The sequence below is a fragment of the Hydra viridissima genome, unplaced genomic scaffold (assembly GCF_058129835.1).
Source record: "Hydra viridissima isolate aposymbiotic clone 2 unplaced genomic scaffold, HvirCarnegie_v1 scaffold_18, whole genome shotgun sequence".
Classification (NCBI taxonomy): Eukaryota; Metazoa; Cnidaria; class Hydrozoa; order Anthoathecata; family Hydridae; genus Hydra; species Hydra viridissima.
This window is the reverse complement of record NW_028324317.1, coordinates 597,194-607,611: the sequence shown is the minus strand read 5'-3', so window position 1 is coordinate 607,611 and position 10,418 is coordinate 597,194. Positions and strand designations below refer to the sequence as shown.

At 29.3% G+C, this 10,418-nt stretch overlaps 1 protein-coding gene and 1 pseudogene across 1 annotated transcript in view; one reads left to right on the top strand and one right to left on the bottom strand.

Annotated features, from left to right (window-relative positions):
- LOC149876693 (uncharacterized) overlaps positions 1-10,418 on the top strand; it is a 615,724-nt pseudogene that overhangs the window by 222,996 nt on the left and 382,310 nt on the right.
- The window catches only part of LOC145193748 (uncharacterized), a 145,978-nt gene that overhangs the window by 85,052 nt on the left and 50,508 nt on the right, over positions 1-10,418 (bottom strand). The window lies entirely within an intron of this gene.

The window sequence follows — 10,418 nt, the reverse complement described above, 5'->3', positions numbered from 1 at the left end:
ATACATACATACATACATACATACATACATACATACATACATACATACATACATACATACATACATACATACATACATACATACATACTTACATACATACATACATACATACATACATATATACATACATACATACATACATACATTCATACATACATACATACATACATACATACATACATACATACATACATACATACATACATACATACATACATACATACATACATACATACATACATACATACATACATACATATATACATACATACATACATACATACATTCATACATACATACATACATACATACATACATACATACATACATACATACATACATACATACATACATACATACATACATACATACATACATACATACATACATACATACATACATACATACATACATACATACATACATACATACATACATACATACATACATACATACATACATACATACATACATACATACATACATACATACATAAATACATGCATACATGCATACATGCATACATGCATACATGCATACATGCATACATGCATACATGCATACATGCATACATGCATACATGCATACATGCATACATGCATACATGCATACATGCATACATGCATACATGCATACATGCATACATGCATACATGCATACATGCATACATGCATACATGCATACATGCATACATGCATACATGCATACATGCATACATGCATACATGCATACATGCATACATGCATACATGCATACATACATACATACATACATACATACATACATACATACATACATACATACATACATACATACATACATACATACATACATACATACATACATACATACATACATACATACATACATACATACATACATACATACATACATACATACATACATACATACATACATACATACATACATACATACATACATACATACATACATACATACATACATATATACATACATACATACATACACTCTTCAAAATGCAATATATTGGAATGAGATCATAGTATTAAGCAGAATGTTTCATTGCAAAAGTAAGAAATGTAAATATTAAATACTAATTAATCTTTTTTTTTTTTTAAATCACTTTAGATAATTGTGTTAAATATCACAGTTACGTTTTGCTAAACTTTATTCTTCCGTCCAGCTTCTCCATTGTTAATTTTTAGAAAATACTTTGGAAAACTTTTGGAAGTTGACAAAGGCTGATATATGCAAGGTTATGTAAGGCCATGAAAAGCCATGAAAAATATTGTTTGTTCACAAAGAAACAAAAAATTGACTATGACAGAAAGCATGCAACAGCATCAAAGTATTGTGTTGGTCAGAAAGTACTTTTAAGAAATCTTAAAAGAGATGATAGGAAAGGTGCAAAAATGACTTTCTCGTGGCTGGGTCCATATGAGATTCTTGATATTTTATCAAATTCTACATGCTTATTAAGGAACAGTAAAGGGGATAACACATTGCAAAAAAAATATTCTCTACATCATCTTAAACCATTTATTGAAAAGGAAAGTAATTCAAAAATGTCTGAATTATCTTCAGAATGTGGTGATAAAGATGAACTTCAACGCCACCTCAACCTAATGAAACATCCCTCCAAAGATATTCGCCAGAAAATTGCTGAAAAACTTGCTCTCAAAATACTTGTTATGCCAGATCTTAGTGATGGAAAAGAAAATGATGTACCTTTGAAAATGCATGCATGCAAAGCTGATGGAAATTGTTTTTTTCGAGCAATTTCGTTTTTGCTTTCAGGTTCTGAATGTCAACATGTATGTGTTCGCGATCTGGTTGTGAAACACATGACAACAGAACCTAGCTCCAGTCTCTTACCAGGATATTTAGGTGATGACGTGGAAAGTTATCTCATACTATTCTTTTAGAAAATAAAAACAATAATCATTTTAATGTTGTTTTGTCACTAAAGACTTTAAAGTGAGAAAAATTTATACTGAAATAAAATGTTGTTGGTTCCACTTGTTTTTCATGTTATTTTAGAAGTATATACAGTCCTATTTGAAATATATCTGAACCCATTCGTCAGATATATACGTCAATAAATTATGGCCTTCAGTTATTGGTAAACTTATTTGATATATGTTCCTAAATGTAAAATCTTCTAATGCTAAGAATAAGGAAAAATGCATAGCTTTACATAAAAAAGTGAATCAAAATCTAGCCTGGAATGTAAACTATCATTTAATGTATGCATTAAATAATAAAAGTTTCATAGGAAGAAAAATTGAAGTACCCTTAGTTTTATAAAACATGTATATTTTAACCCGCCCCTCACACAAACTTTAACATCTCTTCTTTTCTTGATGACAGTAAAAAAATAACGAGCGCAGTAAATTTTTAACATTAAAATTTTACTGCGCGGTAAAATTTTAACGTAAAAATTTACTGCGCAGTAAAATTATAACGTTAAAAATTTACTGCGCAGTAAAATTTTAACGGAGTAAAATATTAACATGACACCGGCTCTGAAAAAACTACATTGAATTCAACAGTCATATTTGCTTTTGTTAACAAAATAAAATTAAAAAGATTTATAATGTTCAATCAATTAAAAAAATATTAGAAATACATGTATAAGTACTATAATTCAACTAAATCGACTTTTAGTCGATTAGTAGAAAATCCAAAGTCGATTTAGATCGACTCTTAGATTTTTCGAAGTCGACTAATTTTGACTTTTAGTCGATTTAGTCGAAGTCGATATCAACACTAGTTTAAACACTTTTTAATTTTAAATCTGCATAACGTAAGTTTTTAAACTTTAGATTTAGAATTTACATAAAAGTTCGTGCGCTTTTCCTAAATAATATAACTATGATATTTAAAAATTATAATATGCAATTCCCCTGAGGCCTCTTACGCAGGTATATGAAATTATTGTTGCAACATAAACAGCTAATTACTCTCTAGGGATTATTTAGATGAGATTTACAACGATTTCAAATAAATATATTTATACCTTAGCAATCTTTTTGTTACATAACTCAAAATTTTAGTTCGAGTTGTTGAGGCAAAATCAAGTTATTAGGTTATAAAGATTTACTAAAAACACGTGTTTTACAACACATTTTTGGCCGTTATGGATAGCAAAACTAAAAAAAAAAAAGCTGTTTTTTATTTTATTTTAATATAAATTAATTCTCATCAAAAAAAAAAGTCATAATTTTGATTATTTAAAAAAAACAACTTGTTTTCAGTTGTGTGCCACCTTAAATTTACCAAGATAGTATTATTTTGCCATATATACATATATATGTGTAATATATCTATACATATTATACATATATATGTATATATGGCAAATTATTTTATATATATATATATATATATATATATATATATATATATATATATATATATATATATATATATATATATATATAATAAAAGGTCTTCTTGCCGAAACACCCCGTGGTAAGTTGTTTAAGCACCCGGTTATTTTAATATTCTTATGCAAATAAAGTATAAGGTATTAAAATTACTTTTTGGAATAAATTTAACTTTCCAAAAACTCTTTTTTTTTTCTTTTCGAAATTCTTTTTTTTTTTCGAAATTCTGTTTTTTCTTTCGAAATTGAATTCACATTTCGAAGTGCAATTTTTTATTTCGAAAATAATTTCACATTTAGAAATTCCTTTTTTATTTCAGAAATTAATTCGGCCAGTTCGATTATTTTCATAAGTTTTTAGAGATTTTTTTAGGTTTCGAAAAAAAATGAAGTGTTTCGGCACCGTTTTAATAAAAAATTTTCGAAATTTGCAATTTCGATAATGAACCCTACTACAAACCATTGGGCAGTGAATCATTTTAATATCAGTAAAAACCGACAAAAAGAAGAGAAAATCGGGGAGACATCTGAGAAAAATATCTATTGTCTGAAGTGCTATAGAAAGACATGCCTTATTTGTTATGATAGAGAAAGATAAGTATTCTTCCAAAAAAAAAAAGATTTATAGTGAAAATTATGTTGAAATACCAAAGAGGATTGCTGCAGTAGATTAAAACATTTCTAAGTTCTGACCTGTTTGTGATATATTCGGCAATATTAGCTCACACCGACTGTTTCACCGAATTTTTTTTTCATGAAAAAAAATCATGTTTTGTTCAAAAAGTCAGTCTAAGCATTACGTCACTTTATTTCTTAAGGTGGAAAACACCTGAAAATTTTTTTTGATTAAATATCAATATTTTATAATTTTAACTTCATATTCAAGTAAATAACAAAATTAACTGAAAAAAACAAAAAAAAATGTTTTGGGTAAAATGGTAGCTGTAGCAGGTGCCAAAAACACCAAAATATTGAAAGACTCCGGCCAACGTATCTAAAGATGTACACAATGTTAACGAAATCTTTTTTGCATACTTGTTCTAATAAGGTAGTTCTGTGATATGAGCGAAGAATATTTTTCATATTAATTTTTAATAGGCTAATATACATGTAAGAAATTTAACGAATTTTATGACTTTGTTGACCTATTTAAGGACTGGATTCAGTTTTTAAAAAAATCTGTCACGCTTAAATCACAGAAGACAATCAAACAAATTCATACTTAAAATTTTAGCTTAACACCACTTTTAGTTACCTAGATATGCTTACTTTTTGTTCTTTAACTCTGCAAACCTAATCCATTGTAGAAGATTTATGAAATATTTCTGAGCTTTCTAGTAACTGTTTTTACACTAAAGTTGTTTTGAATAATGGGAAATACAACTTACTTGATAAGATATAATTGTCATATAAAATAATAGGATTTTGGACTATTCTTTCGTAAAGGTAAAATATAGTACCGTTGTTATGACGTTGTTAAGGAAGCTTAAAATACAAGGTTCAATAAAATCTGTTTTAATGAAGATCTATAGCGAATTTTCAAAAATGATTTTCAGATTGAATCTCTGATAAATTTTGCACAAAACAAGAAAATAATATTTTTTTTCAAAATTTTCATATTTCTGAGGGGTTTTCCACCTTAAAGAAAAAAAAGGACCGAAATTACTAAAGGTCGGGAAAAATCATTTGTCAGAATATTGACATCAACTGTAAACGGAAATGATAGAATGGTACTGCCTCCGGTAGCAACCATGTGTCTTGAATTTTGATCTCCGCCAGTTAATGTCTGCTTCTCTTGAACATTTATTCTTACACATCACAATTTCGTTGTGTGCTTTCCTTCTCTCAAATCAAAAGATAAAAAATCTCCTAAATGCTAAAGTTTTTCAAGAGATCATAAACCATTAATTAATCGCGAAGCTTGAAACTTGTTTTAAACTTGAAACTTGTTTAAAAGTCTTCTGAGATATCTTCTAAGATAAGAATAGTTCTTCCGTTATTTAAAAGATTTAGCATGCAAGTTATTTGAAATAGGGCCCAAGTGGGAAATATCTGCATCTATAGAAAACAAAAGTGCTCTAGTTAAACAACTTTACTCAATACTTATTTAGCGCTGTAAATTTGTTAAGTTTGAATGTTTCGTTGAGTTTTGAGCAAAGAAAAATAATTTTAAAAATTTGTTTTCATAGATATTTAAGGTATATAAAAAAACCAAGAGTTCGAAAAAAAGACCAGCTAATTTCCAGGATTAAAAATGAACGGGAGAACATACCTGTTCAATAAATCCAATACTTGTGTGAAAGTTGTTGTTGTAGAAGTTTCAACTGCAAAGCAAATAATGACTAACATACAGGTTATTAACATACTCAACACTTCGTTTTATCATGAGCTTGAAAACAGATTAAATTTATTGCTTCAGAAAAATTTTTTTTTCTGGAAGCGGTCAAATTCCAAAATAACTTTTATTTCAAGACACGAGTGGGTAGAAACTTTTCCGCAACCCTGCATAGTTGGTAGTAGGGGGCATTACGATTGTAAATCTTTAAAGGGAGCCGTCATAATTATAAGTAATAGGGGTCATTTAATTTTTTTAGCGACTTGCAAAATTGAAACTGCACGGCTGTAGTCGAATAACAACTTTAGAAACTTGACGTTCTTGCCCAAATTACCTCAGGGTCTTTAGTATCTACTTTGGTTCTAAGCACTTTGATTATGATTGTATTTCTATAAACATTTTCTGCTTTAAAATGGTTATAGATGAATGGTTTGTCATTGGAACAATATTCTAAATAAATTCCAAAAACTCGCTTTTTTCGCATCTGTTCTGTTGTGCAGGTATTTTAAAATAATTTTGATGAAAATAAAAAAAAAAACATCTTTCTGTAGAGAAATTGATCAACAGTTCCAATAATCTTATGGCAATTAAGTCTAGTTGAGCTTGACTTTTGTCTTAAAAGCCTGCACAAAACTTCAGCTATCATATGTTAGTCTTCATCATTTTACAAAATGCATAACGGCCCCTAGTAAAAAATCATTTTAGCTCACTTTACCTCAATCCATAACGAATCATTCAAGCAGCTATTATATTTAGAGAATCATCCATAAGTAATAAACCTTGATGGCAGGTGTCCATCCTGATACATTCAGTGTCTCTAGCAAATATTGAATATTTTGCCCAATTATGGATGTCTGATTAAAAATGTATCAATACAAGTTAAATGCTATAAAGTTGCATCTTTCAACAAGGAAAATAAAATGTTCATACTTTGCTACATAATTCAGACTCAGAACGTCATTATGACGCGTTGTGACAAAACAAATCATTTTTTTCAAGTTTATATTCATTCAATTCGGAACTATAAAAAAAAAAATTTCAATTCATTAAACTTTGAAAGTAGAAGAAACCATTTGTTCAGTTGGACTAGATGAAAATTATTTATGTATATGGATTTCTTTGAACTTGCTTTTAAAAAACTTTTAGCAAACGTTGTAAATTTTCCCTGTCTAATTAAAGTTTATGACGTCATCTGATTGTTAGGCTTGAAGTGATCTTTATTGGAGCAGAATTGTTAACGTTTTTGATATGATGGTCTCTTTGCAATAGAAAATTCTCTTGAAAAGGCCGTAGATAATCGCTCTTTTTAAATGCAATAATTCCGGCTTCGAAGTATGAAAAAAAAGTTTGTTGTTATTAAATCTGGTTTGCGAATCATTTATTTTAAATGCAATAATTTAATACTTGCGGTATTGAAGTATGAAAAAAAGTTTTTAGATATTAAATCTGATTTGAGAATCTTAATATCAAGGATTAAGTGTTACGATCGCAAGAACTATTTTTTTATTCTTTTCTTTGTTTGCGGGTTGTTTGCGGGTTGTTTGCGGGTTCTTCGGAGAGTTTATCAGCTCCGTGAATATTTACGGCGATGTTGAAGAAAAATGACTGAAAACAGACTTTTCAGTTTTAAACTGTAATTTATAAAGAAAGAAAGTGGTAAAATATTATTCAAAAAAAGGTTTGTAGCAACAACTTTCGATGAATTCACAAATTTAATTTCCATAAACCGAAACTTTATTTACTTTACCGTTCTTTTCATCTCCATAAGAATTGTTGTATCATCTCCATATGCATCGCTTATGGCAATAAAATATTACAGTAATGTGTTTTGACAATACCTTTTTTTTCTTCTGAAAAATGCAAATTTACTTTCTAAATGGGCCGTGGAAAGGGCCGTGGAAAAGATTGCACTGAAGAAAAACATTTTTTGGTCAGAAACGTTTATTGATCGGACCCGTAAACAAGGCAAAAACAATAAAGAAGTTCAAGATATTGTCCTACCACGGTTACCAATGCATTGAATTTTGAACCGAAACGTGAAACAAGAGGAAGAAAGACAATTACAACTTCATAAGATCGAAATGTTGGACGTTTATCAGAACAGAAAATATATGAAAATTATATATATAAGACAAAATGATAATCGAAAGTGAGCTACAATACAATCACTTGTGTGATAAAAAAAACTTCCAATTGATTTTATCATCACACCAAAGCTCTACAAATCAATTCACAAATTTGTTTCAGCAGTTTACGAGTACAACAAAAGCAAGTAAGAGATATATTGCTCTAGAGTTCCACTTTGCATTATTGATGATAGTAATGTTTTAAACGTAATAAACGGAAGTAAAGCATTTTTTTTTATAATGTTGGTTGGCATTTCCCAATCGGCATAAAACCATCACGTCACTTTAGGATGTTAACTTTTATTTTCTTTTTATTATTATTTCTGAAATTTGCAGAGTTTTTACTGACTTCTTGCACAAAACTATGTAATACAATTGGAGGTATTGTCTTTCCACCAAAAATTCGGTCGATTGAAGGCCTTAAAACTAAATCCAACACAGGATGTTGACATCCTATATATTGAGGTATAAGAAAGCCTTTTTCGTTAGATTTTTGTTGGATCGTTGTTAATTGATCGTTATTAATTGATCTCTGGCTCAGTTTAATTACGGAATCCGTTCATTGAAAAAAATTAATTCCTGATATATAACACAAAAATGACTAGTAATATGTAATATATTTTCAAATGACTGATTTTAAATTCACACTTTGTCTTAAAATCCCTTTTTGTACCAAATTATGCACAACCTTTCAAATACGGCATAAATATAATTATCTGAAAATATTGAAGGAAACGTTGGCCATAGAACAATTTAATTAACGTAGCACCAAACTCATGCCAAAGTAACAAACCACCAATTTAAAAACTTAATCACTGGTAATTTAAGATTTTGGTCCATTTGTACAAAGCTTTTGAATTTTCGATTTAAATCCATTTAGATCCTCTACATTTAACATCTCAGCAGGAGTTTGTGCCGTTGGATCCCTAGAAATAATTTAGATTTTACAAAGCGCTAAAGTGTTTGTTAAGCAAAAAAAGTCTGCTGACTTTGTAATAGAACTCTGCAAAAAGTAGCAATAAATAAACAAATCAAAAGAAGAAAAAAACTAATTTCTATTTCTAGCTTTGAATGTAAACGACAGTAGACTGGTACACAGCATAAGCTAAAGTAAAAACATTTTGTGTATTAAATGATGCTTTGCAAATTGAATAATAAACTATTGTAAATGAGAATGAAAACTTATGTTGAGAGATGTTGGATAAAATTTCAAGAGATGGTGGAACAAAGTTCTGTTACTTATAAAAAAAGCTCTTTCAAAAGCCACAATGGAAAACTCGTCACTTATCCCCTATCGACAATATGACTGATACCTTGATCTTTTTCCTAGATTTTTAGGACCTCCTCAAAAATTTTAAGCAAATGCTGACAAAGCAATTTTAAGTTACCCGTTTTTGTGGCTTAAGAGTCAACTCTATAAGTTTGAGGGGATGAGTGAGGAGTGGAGAGGAATCTTGTCTTCCGCGTTTCAAATTGAAAAACCACAGTTATTTTCTCAGTTGGATGAAAGCGGGAAAATGTAGCAGTTAAATGCCAACAGATTCTCCAATTTAGCAACTGAAACAATTAAATATACTGAATGTCCGTACCAAAGTCTAAACTACAATCATGAAGAAATTGTGAAGAGGTTGTGTGCAACTTAAGGTGCCAGAATCTCTTCTTTGTGCAACTTAAGGTGCCCGAATCTCTTCTTTGTAAGGGGGATCCTCTTGTGTTGTAAATGCCACAAGGAACACTTTCTTCAGAAATATATTATGCCGCTTTTCACCAACTTGTGTATTCTACCAATACAAAAGACATTTATTTCCCGGTCAACTTTTTTCATGCACAAAAACACGCTGATTTTTTGCTGTTCTCATGAGGATTTCATTTTGGACCGTTTTCTACGTATAAAAAGACCATTTTACACGTTTAATTACATAATTCGATCGTTTTATTTAAGTCACATGGCTTCACTTCATTGATGGCTGTTGCTATATGAATATAGAAAAGCTGTTACCAATTTAAAAGCATAAAATGACAAATGATATTTTTGATGCCTCGTTGTATTTAAACAAATGAAATTAGATAAAGTTTAAAAATAAATCAAATTTAAATCAAACTTCTACGTACAAGTGCTTATTTTTTTATTTCTTATTTACTCAAAACTTTTCTAAATGATTGAACAAAAAAAAAAAAAAAAAAAAAATTATCACACCAGCCTCGTTTTGAAGATCAAAGATTTTTGCTTTGTAATTTTTAAGTGATTTAGTTTGGTTTCTTTTTTATTTCTTCTCGTTTATTATGCAACTATGCTGCGTGATTTAGTTGTATCCTTACAGGAATGACGGTTTTTGTTTTAAATTCATTACATAGATTCAAGAAAAACTAGGCAAACTATGGTTCAGACCATCAAGAAGCCGTTCTTAACATGTTAGCACTATGCAGCGAAAAAAAAATGGAGAACTTAGAGTCCAGTGTAAACCAGTACGTAGTTTATAGCCGAAACCAGTACGAAGTTTATAGAAATATTAGAAATGGCAGAAATATCTTCAATAAAGGTAAATACAGAAAACTGTGTTTTTTTATGTTGTGTTAAGATCTCTAT